The sequence below is a fragment of the Meles meles genome, chromosome 13 (genome assembly GCF_922984935.1).
Source record: "Meles meles chromosome 13, mMelMel3.1 paternal haplotype, whole genome shotgun sequence".
NCBI lineage: Eukaryota > Metazoa > Chordata > Mammalia > Carnivora > Mustelidae > Meles > Meles meles.
The window spans coordinates 5,401,562-5,415,162 of NC_060078.1; the positions used below are offsets into that span (position 1 = coordinate 5,401,562).

The window sequence follows — 13,601 nt, forward strand, 5'->3', positions numbered from 1 at the left end:
GGGAGGGATTGTCCTCTCAAGTCACCAGGTTCTTCTAGGATACACTGAGCACCCAGTGGATGGGGATAAGGTGCCTGGTATTCCATTTAATTCTCCTATAAATTCCACAAAATCGTGCCCATTTTACAGATGGGAAAAATGAGCAAGCAGCAGAGCTCAGACTGAACACCATCATGTCTGATTCTGAAAACGAGGCCGTTCTGCTGCCTCCTTGGAGTGTAATGATGATGAAGAAGCCAGTTGGAACCAGCTAGAGGGGGGAGGAGAGGAAGAAGGAGCCTGGCTCTGTCTGCCAGCTACTGACCTGCTCTCAGGGCTGCCGTTGTAGGGATCGGAGCTCAATGTCACTCAGCAAATTATCGACACACCTTCTCACCACCTCCCTCTTGCTAAACAGAGGAGCCACAGGGATGGGCAAGAGGGAAGCATGGCAGATGCCGGAGACCATTCACCGAGTCCTTAGTTTATGGTCCGACGTGGGAAGGTGAACTTCCGTAGATGCTCCTTTGAGGTCATTGCCGGGTTATGGCAGCTGTTGGTGTAGACGACAGTAATTACTGTACCATGAAGTGCCATTTATTGAATGTTTACAGACGTCAGGTGCTATCTTAGGCACTCTATAGTCATGACTTTACATACTGGCTCGAAAAGGTAAAGAGATTTGCCCAAGGTCCCACAGCTAGTAAGTGGCAGGACTTCAACCTGGTCCACAGAGTTGCAGACCCATGCCCTTTGCAACACCAAGCAGGGGCTCCCTGAGTCATCCATTCATTCGACAAACAGTTATTGACTACCTAGGATGGCAGAAGCTGCTTCAGATGCCAGGGATGTATCAGTAAATGAAGAGTCTGGACTCCACGGGAGGGGAGAAGGAGTGCTATGGAAAAAAAAAGAAAAAACAAACGAACAAACAAAATCCCCAAAACCAGAGTGGGAGAAGAGGGCCGAGGAGGCAGATGAGGCCAGTGAGGCCGGCGAGTTCAGCAAAGGTCAGGGTGGGCCCACCATGCAGGTGAGAAGAGAACTCGTGGTCAGGGAGGGACTTAGCCCCAGCACTGTCAGGGCAAGACCAAAGGAACAGGTGGGACAAAGGCTCCACAGGCCACGTGATGATTCCGGCGGTCCCTGGGTAGCCAGAGTCCTTGCCGGGCTCCGAGCAGGTGTAACACTACCTCCTTTACGGTTTCAAAGGGTCACGGCTGGCATGTTGAGAGTACCGTGTTGGTGTCAAGGCTAGAAGCAAGAACGCCTGTTGGGGGTCCCAGCTACGATCCGCGGTGACATGATGGTGGGCAAGGGTGACGGTTCGTGGAGCTGAGGAGCAGCGGTCAGACTCTGGATGTATTTTGAGGAAGGGGCGGTTTCCCGACAGTGTAGATGGAGGGGCTAAGAGAACAAGAGAAGTCAGTATGCCTTCAAGGTTTGGGACTCGAAGGGCTGGAAGGAGGATGTTCCCACCCCCTGAGATGGGAAGGCTGGGGGTGGGGCAGGTTTGTGGGGGAGGGGCCCCGGGGCTTGACAAGGAACTCCGTTCTAGACATGCTGAGTTTAAGATGTCTATATTCCTCGCAGTGATGTCAAGAAGGCCTTTGGGTATATTTTGAATGCGGGAAATATTTTAGGACATCTATAAATAAGGATGACTTTTAAGATTTCAGGTGTAAGCTCCATTCACCAGGGGAACAAAGAAACGATACCAAACTTCTTATTTCGCATAAAACACCTCATGGATTAAATGCCACATTATTCAGTACAATAGAAATTCCTGACCTGGGTGGGCAGGAAAAAAGGAGGAAAATCACCCAGAAGCAGAAGAGGAAGCTGGGCTAGCATTAGTAATTTTTGTTCCAGGTAGTCAAGAGCTCACTGAATAACATTCAAAGAAACCTTACATCTGAGGGATAAAAGACATTTGAAATGAGTACTTTCTCTGCACGGAGAATTAAAATTTTCATATAGATCTGGAAATAAAAAGCCTGATTAACTTCGCATTAGGTTAACAAAACTCCCGGGACCTACTCATTGACCAGAAGTTAGCCAGAGGGCCAACAGGTGATTATCGGTGGTTCTTTCTCTGAATTAAGAAGCATCGCTGTTCTACCTGCTCCACACCAGACTGACATTAAAGTGCTTCCAAATTTCTTGACTCATTGCTACAAGACTCAGAAAAAGGACAGAGCTGTCACCCAAGGGTTGGAGCTCCTGCTTTATGAGGTTAAGTTACCGCCCGCAGTGCCATTCCACTCTGAGCCCATGCTGTTCCACGCACCTTTTGATATCTCTACTTTTTGATGTGTGGGAAAGAATCTCATCAATTCAGATCTTGGAAAATCGCCAGCCAAGGCTGTGAAATCTCAGGTATAAAATAATCATGGAGACTTTGAGAATCAGCCACACCATCTCAGTCTGCACAAAGTTCAGAGCGTGCATATAAAACACTTCTCAGCAAAGCAGAGCTGAGACCTCAGGACGACAAGCAAGATTTTAAGTCTTATTGGAGAAAACTGGGTGCCTTGTCATTAAATCCACCATAGACATCTTGATGTTCTCATCATTTTTGTCTTGGGCTCTTGATTCTGTTTATAAAACCTCTCACCATCATCACCAGCAGGATGTATGATGAAGGGGTCTGTGTGCATTGAGTTAAACAAAGATGCCTGGGCCTTGGTGGGCACTGGCAACGTTTTTTGGGTGGAGAGGGACAAGGAAACTCCCCTAGAGGTTCATCTTGGCTCTTCCGTACACATCACTGCCTTGGCTCCTCTGTACTTAAGGGTGGCGGCCTCTGTCACTGCCCCAGCTTAGAATGTGGAAGGAGGTTTACAGGCTCCAAAGAACCAGGGGACACTCCTGACAGAGGGTGAGGGTGTCAGACCACACACACACACACACACGCACTCACACACACACCATTCTCCTTGTGTATAGAATGTCCACTGACATCACCCCCATCGCTGCTAGATCTGGAAGCCAATGCAAACTCTTCCCGTTGAGAAACATTACGTATACAGGCTTTCTATACTACGATGCTAACTTTGCATATCCCTGTCCTCACCAGTCTTTGAGCCCCGTAAAGACAAGGATGGGCCCTTCAACTTCATACCCACAGCAGGCAGCCCTCAGCTGGTACACAGCGGGTAGCCAATGAACATCAGCTGGTTGGATGGGGAAACCAAGGCACCGGCCTTGTCCGGAGGGTCATTACTAGACCACAAAGTCTGGAAACGAGCTCAGAATTTTTCCATTTGCCGACCAGAGGGCGGATGAGAACATGTGCTCGAGGTCGACATGTTCCACAAAGAATGTTTTCTAAGCTCATTTCTAAGAAGGGGGCCAAGGAGAGAGGCGGCTTTCTCCCTGGACTCGGGCCTTTGTGCCTCTGCCCAATGGAGGCGGTGCGGCCGTCCTGTGGAGTGCCGCTCCCGCATCATCTGCTGGGAACGTCACAGAGGAGGCTGCTCCCCGCCAAGAAGCCCCCCCCCAGCTGCAGGATAAATGTCAGGGGGAGGGAAGTGCTGCGGCATGGGCAGACCACATTCTACTCATTCTGCTGAGGGTCAGGCTTTGAAAATATCTCTAATTTTGTTTTCATAGCTTGTTAACCTTTTCCTTCCCAAAACAATGCCCATGTATGTTTTGGCTCCTTTCACGTACTGAGGACGGGTCTGAGTTGCTTGCACAAAAGCATTTTTCCCTTAATCTCATTACAAGGGCTCCTCAGTCTTGAATTCTTCCCAGGGCTCACTTGCTGTGAAGTGATTTCCTCTTGGAATCGGTTTCTCTTTGTGAAGCTGGGAGAGCAAGCGTGTTTGGTTTTGTAGGGAAACGGGGACAGAGAGCAAGGACAAAGGCAAAGAAAGCAAAAACAAGCGACGCTAGGAAGGACAGGGAAGCTCCAATGTCAAGCAGACCAACCTCAGACGACTTCTTCCGCCCCTTCCAGCCACGATATCCAAGTTCAGGTCTGCGTTAGGATGCCGCCCGGGGTCCATTCTTCTGGCTGTTGTTTCTCTTCTACCTGAAGTTTACAGAACGTGTGAATGAGAGGGCCAAAGCTTTCACAGTGGCTGTTTCCCAAGTGGTCAGAATACCTGATTACATCCTTTTTGCCCCTCGAATGTTGGGCCTCTGCCCGTTGACCACGCTGGCTTGTTACTCACACATGCGTGCACACAGACACACACATGTGACATTTCCAACATGTTCCTTCTAAGCCCTGTGGACAAATTCATACTGAATTTTTATTCTTATGTTTTAACATTCACCTTCAGTTCTTGGGCAATTTTACGTGCAACCATTGTTGGGGGGTGAAATTTTCTATCCTTCACTAAGATATTTCTTTTACCTTTCAATTGTGTCACAGATTGTATCTGCACATCAAAAGCGAAATGAGGGTCAGAGGATTCTGGAAGATGAGTAGGGGAGCTGGGGGGAACTAACACCAAAAACTAACTAAACCAATCCGCCCTAGCCTAACTCACTCCATGACCAAGGAATGAGCAAAGTCATGTTTTCCCTATCATGTGTTGTACAGACTCCTATAGACTACGTGTAGATCCGAAGCACGCTATAATATACAACGGGGAAACATGCCTTCGCCATTCTCAGGCCCACACTTTACTTCCCATGGAAAAGACAGAAGTAGGGTGACTGCCCTTCGAGGGGTGCACAGCCAGTGGTGAGAGCAGGTGCACTTGGCATTCTTGCTGGGACTGAGCCCCAGCTCCTCCCGGCACGTTTCTTCCTCATCTAGCAGGTGGGGCTAATAATAGTGCCTGCCACCTGGGACAGCAGGTAGCATTTTTTTCTTCTCCCCTTGAGCATGAATCTGGATGTGAACTGAGAGAGAAGAAATAATAAAGCGGGGGTCCCTGCTCTTCAGGAGCTTTGAAGCCCGTGAAACTTACAAATGAAAGAAGAGACTACAAGAAAAATTCTTGACAGCATCTCCCATGTACTCACACCAGCTCTGCCACTATCTCTTGACCGAGTGCTCATGGGAAATGTGTGTGGGTGAGGGAAGGAGCCTGGGAAGCCAGAGTCCTGGTCCTGCAGCGACTTATCAATCACCATTCATCTCAGAGGCTCGCAGCCCCCATGCCTATTTGCTGAAGGGGAGTGACTCATCCTGACGCCAGCCTCCATGGTGACAGTTAATTGAATTCCAGAGCTGACGTTTCTCCCTACCTACAGCAATTCTTCCAGCTCCCAGCTCAAGATTGCTCTTAGCAAGCGGCTGTGTTCATGAGAGAGAGAGGGAGAGAGGGTGTCTTTCTCAAGTGATTGAAAGGTCAGTGTTCATATGCAAGATTTCATTTTGCTGTGACTTTCGGTCTTAGAACTTACGCAAACTCTGTCCAGGACCAAATGGACCGGATGGTTTTTACGGCCAAAGATTGCTGTTTGCATCTTCCTACGAGGCACAGGGCAATGCAGACCAGCAAGCAGCTGGCCCCTGTTTTGATAGTCCTTTATCTTCCCAGTAATGACCAAGGGCAGCTGTTATTTGCCGACTGCCTGGTTTCTGGTTGGGAGTGTGGAAACTAATGCATGTGTAGAGAATTTTTTTTTTGAGCCAAGATTTATTTCTAGAGTCCCTTCACAGAGTGTGTATATTTCAAAAGGAGAGTGACTATGCAAGGTGAGGAAGACCAATATTTCTATCTGGAGCCCTGAGAGTTTGGGGTGGGCTTCATTGGGCTGGTGGAAGTCAGGTTGTCCTGGATTACAGAGGAAGCAGGTGGCAAATAAATGGGGGTAGGAGATGATTCATTGATGTGTTTAGCAAACTGCCTCGGAGATCATGTGCACACAGAAGCAGATAAACTTTTTGGGACATTCCAAGCTCGGCAGTAGATTCTTGGAAAGGGACCGCCCCCACGCCCCCGCCATGTAGGAGGCTTGGCCCCTCCAGATGGTTCTTTAGAAGCTCTGATGGTGATGTTTCTTTGTGGTTGGTCATGGCCTCTTTCTCTTTTGTTCCTGGTTATTCAGGATTTACCTGAGACAAAATGACAACAGAGGTGAGCTCCTTGGGGCCGTCCCCTCTGGAAGCCCTCTTTGTTTCTGGCGAAGCCTTGGTTCATAGTGTGTACCTGCCCAGTCAGCTCGGGACCCCGTGCAGGCGGAGAGCTCACCACCGCAGGGGCAGGAGGAAGCGTCGGGCTGGGGGGAGTGAGTGGGCAGAGGTGAGGCCAGTGTGCAGGGATGGTCCCTGCGTCTCGCACCCTTGCAAAATGACACAGGGGTCCCTTAGGGTTCTGACTGTGGCCCTGAGGGTTGGAGAAGGACAAATGTTGACACTGGCAGAAAGCTTGGTGACCCACATCTTCAACTCTCTGTTGTTACAGAAAAGACATCTGACTCACACGTGTTCAAAATAAAGCTCTGCTTCAGACTTGTTCTAAACCTCTCCGAGATTGCCCTCAGGCCAACGGTGCGCCGGGAAGGGGGTTGGGGAGGCTTGAGACCAGCTGGTTTGGTTCGGTGACGTTGGTCTTTGTCATTTCTATCCAATAGAATCCTTCCTCCTCATTTTCCAATATGGAAATCCATTCGAGAGACGCGGCTTTGTGTTCTGGCTAGTTATCTACAGTTCCTTCGGAAAGGTTCTTAACTCTTTGGGGTCTTGGGCTTTTTCCCCTGAAAATTCTGGAATAATAGTGGTACTAATACTGCTAACGATAGGAACACAACCTGACCGGCTGAGCTGTCAGGATTATTATGAGGGTCTAACAACATAATGAATATGAAATCCCTCGGAAAATATAAAGTTCTCAAAGTATCATGTAGTATCATTGACAGTGAGAATTTTACCGCATTTCAATCCCATAGAAACAAACAACAAAACCCTATTTCTATAGGACTTGCACAAAAAAAGGCTCTCTCTGGCCCTTCCACTCTGGGATGTTTGCACCTCCCATGTTTTACCACCTGCTGTGCAGAAAGACCACAGTTATCAGAAATCAGGGCTGAGTCCTGACTCTGACATTCACCTATGGTGTGACCTTGTTCAATTACTTACCCCTATTAGCTTCAGTCTTTTTCCTGTGTCACTGATGTAATAATTCTGAGATGGAGGGGGTTGTGCCTTATGGGGGGGCAGCATCGAGTAAGTGTTTGACGGGCTTGTAATACGTGTTCAACTTGCATTTGGGTTTCCTAGCTTGGCATTCAAGGCCCTCTATGTGGTCTGAGCCTGTCCTGTCTTCCCAGCCCCCGTCTCTCCCTCCATGTCTCACGCTCTGCTCACACCTACCAACCAGCTGCTTCCGGCCATGCCCAGTGCTGCTTCTGTGACTTCGCTCCCCTTCCCTCTGTCGCTGATGAGCCCTACGTGGTCAGTCCACAGTCCGTCCCCCTTCTGACACCTGCACGTTTGCTCCTCCCCCCAGATTTCCCCGAGCAGCTCAGCAAAAGACACCACTTTGCTCTCCGTGTCCGTGGATCCTCTTCCGAATTTCTTTTATGCCACATTTTACTTTCTGTGCTGTGTTTTTAGATATTCATAGACATGTCCTCTCTCTTCCCTAAAATAAACACTTGCCGAATGACAGATGAATGTATTGCTTTGCAGTAATTGATTCAGGTTTGTAGCAGCCTCCATAATTAGATTATAAGACTTTAACAGGCAGGGACCGCATCTTATCCACAAATATAATTCAATGAAGCAACACATTTGAGAATCCAATCCAAAAGGGCCTTGGGTAAGGTGTTTTGGGTGGGGACAGAGTATGGGAAACACACTCCCACCCTTAGTGCTCACAGTCTGGCTGGAAAGGCAAGACCAGAAAAACGCATGGAGAAAACCACTTAAATGTCCCTTAGTAGAGGAAGAGATGAAAAACAAATTCTGTATTTATGTAATATAGGACTCCTCAACAATGAACATTAACAAGCTACAGATACATTTGGCATGGGTAAACTCAAACAAAAGAAAGAAACAACCAAAGCAACGTTGAGCAAAAGAATCCAGGCACAAAATACCGTCTACCATCTGATTCCGTTCAAATGACATTCTGGAAGAGGGAAAATGGAGCTAGGATCACAGAGATCAGATGAGTGGGGGCCTGGGCTGGATGGCCGGGCGGTGAAGGGGTTGGCCATGAGGGCGAGGGGCACTCGGGAGCTCTCTGAAGCGACGGGATGCTGTATTGTGTTGGGACGGTGACTATGCTTGTGCGGTGTGCATGTACATCAAACTGTATACATTTCAATTCTGGGCATTTTATTGTACGTAAATTATACCCTAATTAAGTTGATTTAAAAATGGCTAGAGAACTAAATAGTACTTTAAAATGTAAGTAACGGGGCGCTGTTTTTTTACTGAGGTGGCTCAGTCAGTTCAGCCTCTGACTCTTGGTTTCTGCTCAGGTCATGATCTCAGGGTTGTGAGATCGAGTCCCATGTCAGGCTCTGTGCTCTGCAGGGAGTCTGCTTGGGATTCTCTCTCTCCCTCTTCCCCTCCCCACCCTGCTCTCACACATTCTCTCTCTAACGATCGAATAAGCAAATAAGCAAATAAATAAATAGTAAATAAGAGTTCAAGACAACGGAAGGGCTATAGCAAGTCCTGACCAATGGTGAAGTTTATCATGGCGTTGCGAGTTGTGAGGACAGCACTGTCACTGCGGGCCATGGCAGTCTTCAAAGCAGGGACCAGAGAAGAATCTGGAAAATAAGGGAAGGAGGAGCATGGGTCAGCCGAGGAGCATCGTGTGCTCCTCTAGTGTTGATCATGGTGCTCATTGCAGACCTAAAACCCCAGAGAGCCCTGAAATGATTTTTTTTAAATGAATAGGTGAGCTCAAAACCATGCCTTCTTTCACTTTCTGTGCAGGAAGTGTAGCCATATGGCAAGCGAAGGCCATGTATGTCTACAGTCTGGTGGGCACTTCCTGTCTCTGCCCCTTGGCCCAAGCTGTTCCCTCTGCCTGGAGCTCCCTCCCTCCCACTCCTCTGTCTGGAGAAATCCGGCTCATTTCTCAAGACTCAGCTCCGCCTCCTTGGGGTCTTTAAGGGCCCAGCCCTGCTGCCCTCCAGGCAAGGTTATCTCTTCCCAGGCCAGGCCAGGGCAACACAGGGACGGATTCACCCGCCTTCCCGGTCCTCTCCCTTCGCACTGCAGTTAACCGTCCCCAAGTGGGTCTGGAGCAATTCCTAACCAGGTGCTTGACAAGTAAGCAGAGTCTTTTTTTTGTTTTTTTAATGTGTGCAGGAAGCAACACCATGTTACCTGGCCTGGCTAAGGGCCAGTCTGGTTTCGTTTTCATTCCAACCTCTGCTCCTTGGTGAGATACTTAGCCTCTCCAAGGGCCCACCTCTGCAGGTGGCTGCATCCTGTGCCTTTCTGCCCCTCTGCTGGCCCAATGCCTGGTTCTCTAGAAGGTTCTAGAGGGTTCAAGGGCCCAGGATCATGAATTCAGAGGGCTGGGAACCATGTGTTGTCATGCAAGTGTGCAAGTAGTAAACCACGTGTGGTCAATTTCCACTCCGTCCATCCTCCTGCCAGTCAGCCCCCAGCAGCCTCTGGGCAGGAGACCAGAAAAGGGCTATGGCTCACAGACTCATAGGATGTTGAAATGGTAGAAGAATCTAGAAGCCTTGTCTGGGCCAACAGATGGGGAGACATAGTTTAAAAGGGTAGAACGATAGTCTCACTACGGGGACCTTAAAAAACTGAACAGAGATGCGAAAGAAACCTTTTTGTCCTCCTCTAAACCCAGGGGGTAGCAAGGGAAAAAAAAATAAATCCATCATAGTCACCTGGAACAGGACCCATGCATAAGGAAAGACATGCTATTTTCAGGTTTCTAAAAGGATATTAGTAACCGTCAGGGGTGGGGGGAGTCCACATAAGACCTGAACTTGACAGACACCCTTTGAAAGCAGATAAAGGTGTGTGTTGCTGCCTTGTGGCCTTGAGCCTTTTCACTCTGCTTTGTCCGGCTGGGTTTGAAGATTAAGGTCTGGGAGTGTGATTGTCTGTCCGTTCCAGCTGATACTGGAGTTGTTTGCTTTGAACAATGTGACTTTGTTCCTTTGTTGGATGTGGCCGGCAGCAAAGCTGTTGCTTAGGAAAGACACAAACACAGAACTTGCTAAAAGTAAGACAATGTTTTGTACGTGGCGGGGTTGGCAACGAGCAGGGGTGCCAGCCCAGGCAGCTTGGAGCGGCTCTCAAGACACAGATCCCCTCTCCCTGGGGCAGGGAGAGGCCTAGATGACTCCCTTTCCAATGTCACCCCAAGGCCCATGTGCCGGCCCTGAATTATTGCCAAGAAGGTTGCTTAGAACAATTGATCAGAAGCCAGCAAAGAGAGACTCATAATATTTAAAAATCATTTGCAATTGGCTTCCTCCACAGGAAGATCCATTAGCTGCTTTCAAAGGGCGAGAAGAGAAGCCCGCAAGCTGGGAAGCCCGGCTGGTGGGAGGCACAACCACCGTAAGCGTGCCTACTGTATGCCGGCCGCTGTGCTCGGAGCTGCCTACGCCTTCCCCGGCTAAGGCTTCCCGTAACTCCACCGGACAGGGTCAGGCGTGGGCTGGAGCCAGCTCTCAGAGGGCCCCTCTCCCCAGCGCCACGTTCAGTGACATCAGGGTGCGCTGGCTTCCAATTAGCCACGATGCAAGTATTTACACCACGGACACCGGCGAATGCTATCCCATCGGAGATAACTAACTACCTTCCTTTCTTCCTTCCTTCCTCTCTTTTAGAACTAGTGGTTCAACATTTTCGAGCACGCCACTGGACAGATTCAAGAATATCCCCACATTGCCGATGAGAAATCGAGGTCCCGAGTAACGAACCGGAGGCAACTTCAAATTCAAGTCCTCTGAGGACCACGCCGTCTGCTGGCAACTCTCGCAGCGCGGGTCTGGTTCCTAGCAGAACAGTTAGAAGAGGCTGGGGAGGCTGGAGAGGAGGGCTAGGAAAAGGAATGCCTGCGGTTAAATTCTTAGGTAGAGGGAGGGGAGTGACTCTGTCGGCTAGGTCGCCTGCCACAGGTCCACAGGACTCACACAATGGGATTTTGCTCAGGGACATCCAGGCCGCCCCAGCAGCTCCTGGGGACAGAGACAAATGAGATCTTCCTGAGATGAGGGACAGAGCGGGAGGTGGGCAGGACGGGAAGCCCTCGGGACTCCTGGTGAGCAGACCCCCCAGACCTGCTCTGAAGGGTCCCCAGGAGGCTGAGCTGGGCGTAGGGGGCAGCGTGGAGAAGTGACTGTGGCTGTCTCCCCAACCTCTGGCTTTTTTTGTTTCCTTTTTGGGACAAGAAACTGAGACTCCATTCCAACAGCCCTCGAGGTGCCCCGGGGCCATTCCTCAGGTCCCCAAGCTCTCGGGAGGGAGGCGGGGAAGGCAGGCCTGGCGCATCAGCAGTGGCCACAACTCCGGTTTGCAAACCTCAGTGCTTTGTGGCTGGCCGGGACAGGGCCGGGGACAGGCAGGTGTTCTGGAAAGTGGACCACAGATGGTCAAGAGACTTCTTCTGGGTGTGATTTCCGGGTCACCCACGTGGACTTGTCACATGTGTCAGGGGAGTGCCGTCGGGGAAAGTGAGGGACGTTGAGAGGACCTGTGTGTTCTGGGGGGGTGGGGGGGGAGCAGACGCCAGGGGTTCTTGAGCGGAGCGGAGCAGCTGCAGAGGCGCCTCTCGCCCGCCTCTCTCTCCCCATCCCTCCCTCCCCCTGCAGACAGGCTCCCGGATCCTGGTGCAAGGATGGAGTGCGGCTGCCGGAGCCAACTGGCAAGTTTCTATTACTTCTCGGCCACGAAGACTCCCAGACTGTCTCCGGGGCCACCTTGGACATCCACAGTACATGGGTCTGGTACTGGCTTTCACTCAAACTGCGCTCTGGAAAACCCAGATTTGGGTCACAGAGAAAATTCGCCACACTTCCAATGAAGCCTGTGACAGATACGAAACGCTCCCGAAACGCTGGTTAGCACCGTGTTGCCCTTCCTCGTGTAAATCAGCTCAGTCGCGAGCGCCATCGTAAATTGCCTCTTGTTGTGCATCAATAAACTTTACAGGATAATGGAGACAGAGTAGTGATGTGGTTGGTGCGTTTCCCCCTCCTTTCCTAACTTTCTAAATCTTTCCTGGCTTTGTGGAATTGCTCCCTAGTACGGTAGTAAATGATGTATGAAATGAAGGATTGCCCGCCCCAGCCAAACAGTGGCGTCGCCATCCTTGTTCCAATATTTATTATTTGGAGTCGTGTTTGGGTTGGCGACAGTCAGAAAAGCCCATCAGTGTCAAAAAAAAAAAAAAAAAAAAAAAAAGGCCAAGAAAGAGAGTGGGGAATAAGGAGAAAAGCTGAGAGAGATCTGCATAGTAAGAAAAAGAGACTGGGTTTCTCATGTCACAAGACTGGGTTGCCTCGCTGATGTTGTAGGATGGTCGGAGAACGGAGCAGAGGCCTTCTCTGTCACCATACTGCACACTCCGCCCTTCCCTGTTGGTCCCACCAGTCGGAGCAGACGGCTTGCTGCATCTGGGCCAACGATGGGCAGACCTGGTTGCATTCATGGTTGAGCAAAATGTCACAAAAATCTGTAACTGGTCCATCGAGACGCAGGAAAAATGTCATTTTTTTCCATGGGGCTTCCCCCGCAGCAGTTGGGATCCACATGGTGATTCCTACCCCTTTCTTTCTTCCTCTTTCTTTTTTTTATAAGATTTTATTTATTTATTTGAGAGAGAGGGAAAGAGTACAAGCAGGAGGGAAGGGCAGAGGGAGAGAGAGAAGCAGACTCCCTGCTGAGCGCACAGCCTTCTGCGGGACTCACTCCGAGGACTCTGGGACCGTGACGTGAGCAGAAGGCAGACGCTTAACCTACTCAGCCACCCGGGCGCCCCTTCTTGCCCCTTTTCCATCTCGCTCTTCCTGCATTTGTTGTCCGGGATCACGTAATTAGCCCCTGATCTGTCCATTCTTGAATGATCCATTTACAAAATTTAGCCTGTTTTTATCCCAGCACCTAATAATTAGGGACTGAGAAGACTCTAGGATCTTGTCTGAGTTCAAACTGAAGTTTTGCTTCTTACTAGATGCAAAGATGTTTTCTTACTGAAAACACTCACTTCATTTCTCTGTGCTGAGCTTCCTAGATGTGGAAGCAAATTGTAGCATATAATGTATTTGCAAAAGACATTCGCTTTGTACGTCATATCACACGTCCATGTCTTCTTTCCTGCTACCCCTCGCAGACTATGAACTCCATACATTCGAGAATCGTTCTGCAAGTTTCTCATATCTGTTGTAGAATCGAGCACAGTTCGGGATGTTTGTTGATCGACAAGCTATTTGTTCAGGGAAAGACTAAAAGCTACTTCCAAAACTCTGTTTGTTTGTTTGTTTTTTCCTGTCAGTTTGGGTATTAGCCAGCACATTCTTATCAGCAAAACAATTACTAGAGTCACTAAAAGCAACACAAAATATGCTCCCGAGTTCAATAAACAAAAGCAATAGATCTAAATGACAAGCTCCTTGTACCAAAGGAGGCCACACATTTATCTTTCTGGGTGATCAATTTTGGGCAGATGTGATATCACTTTTCTTGTAAAACAAGCAGTGATTTTGTGTTC

The 13,601-nt window shown here is 49.4% G+C and overlaps 1 long non-coding RNA gene across 1 annotated transcript; it reads left to right on the top strand.

Moving 5' to 3' along the window:
• Positions 1 to 5,076: 5,076 nt before the first annotated feature.
• Positions 5,077 to 12,054, top strand: LOC123955439. Its single transcript, XR_006821278.1, has 2 exons — positions 5,077 to 5,290; positions 10,720 to 12,054. It is a non-coding gene; the product is annotated as an uncharacterized LOC123955439 (long non-coding RNA).
• Positions 12,055 to 13,601: the final 1,547 nt, after the last annotated feature.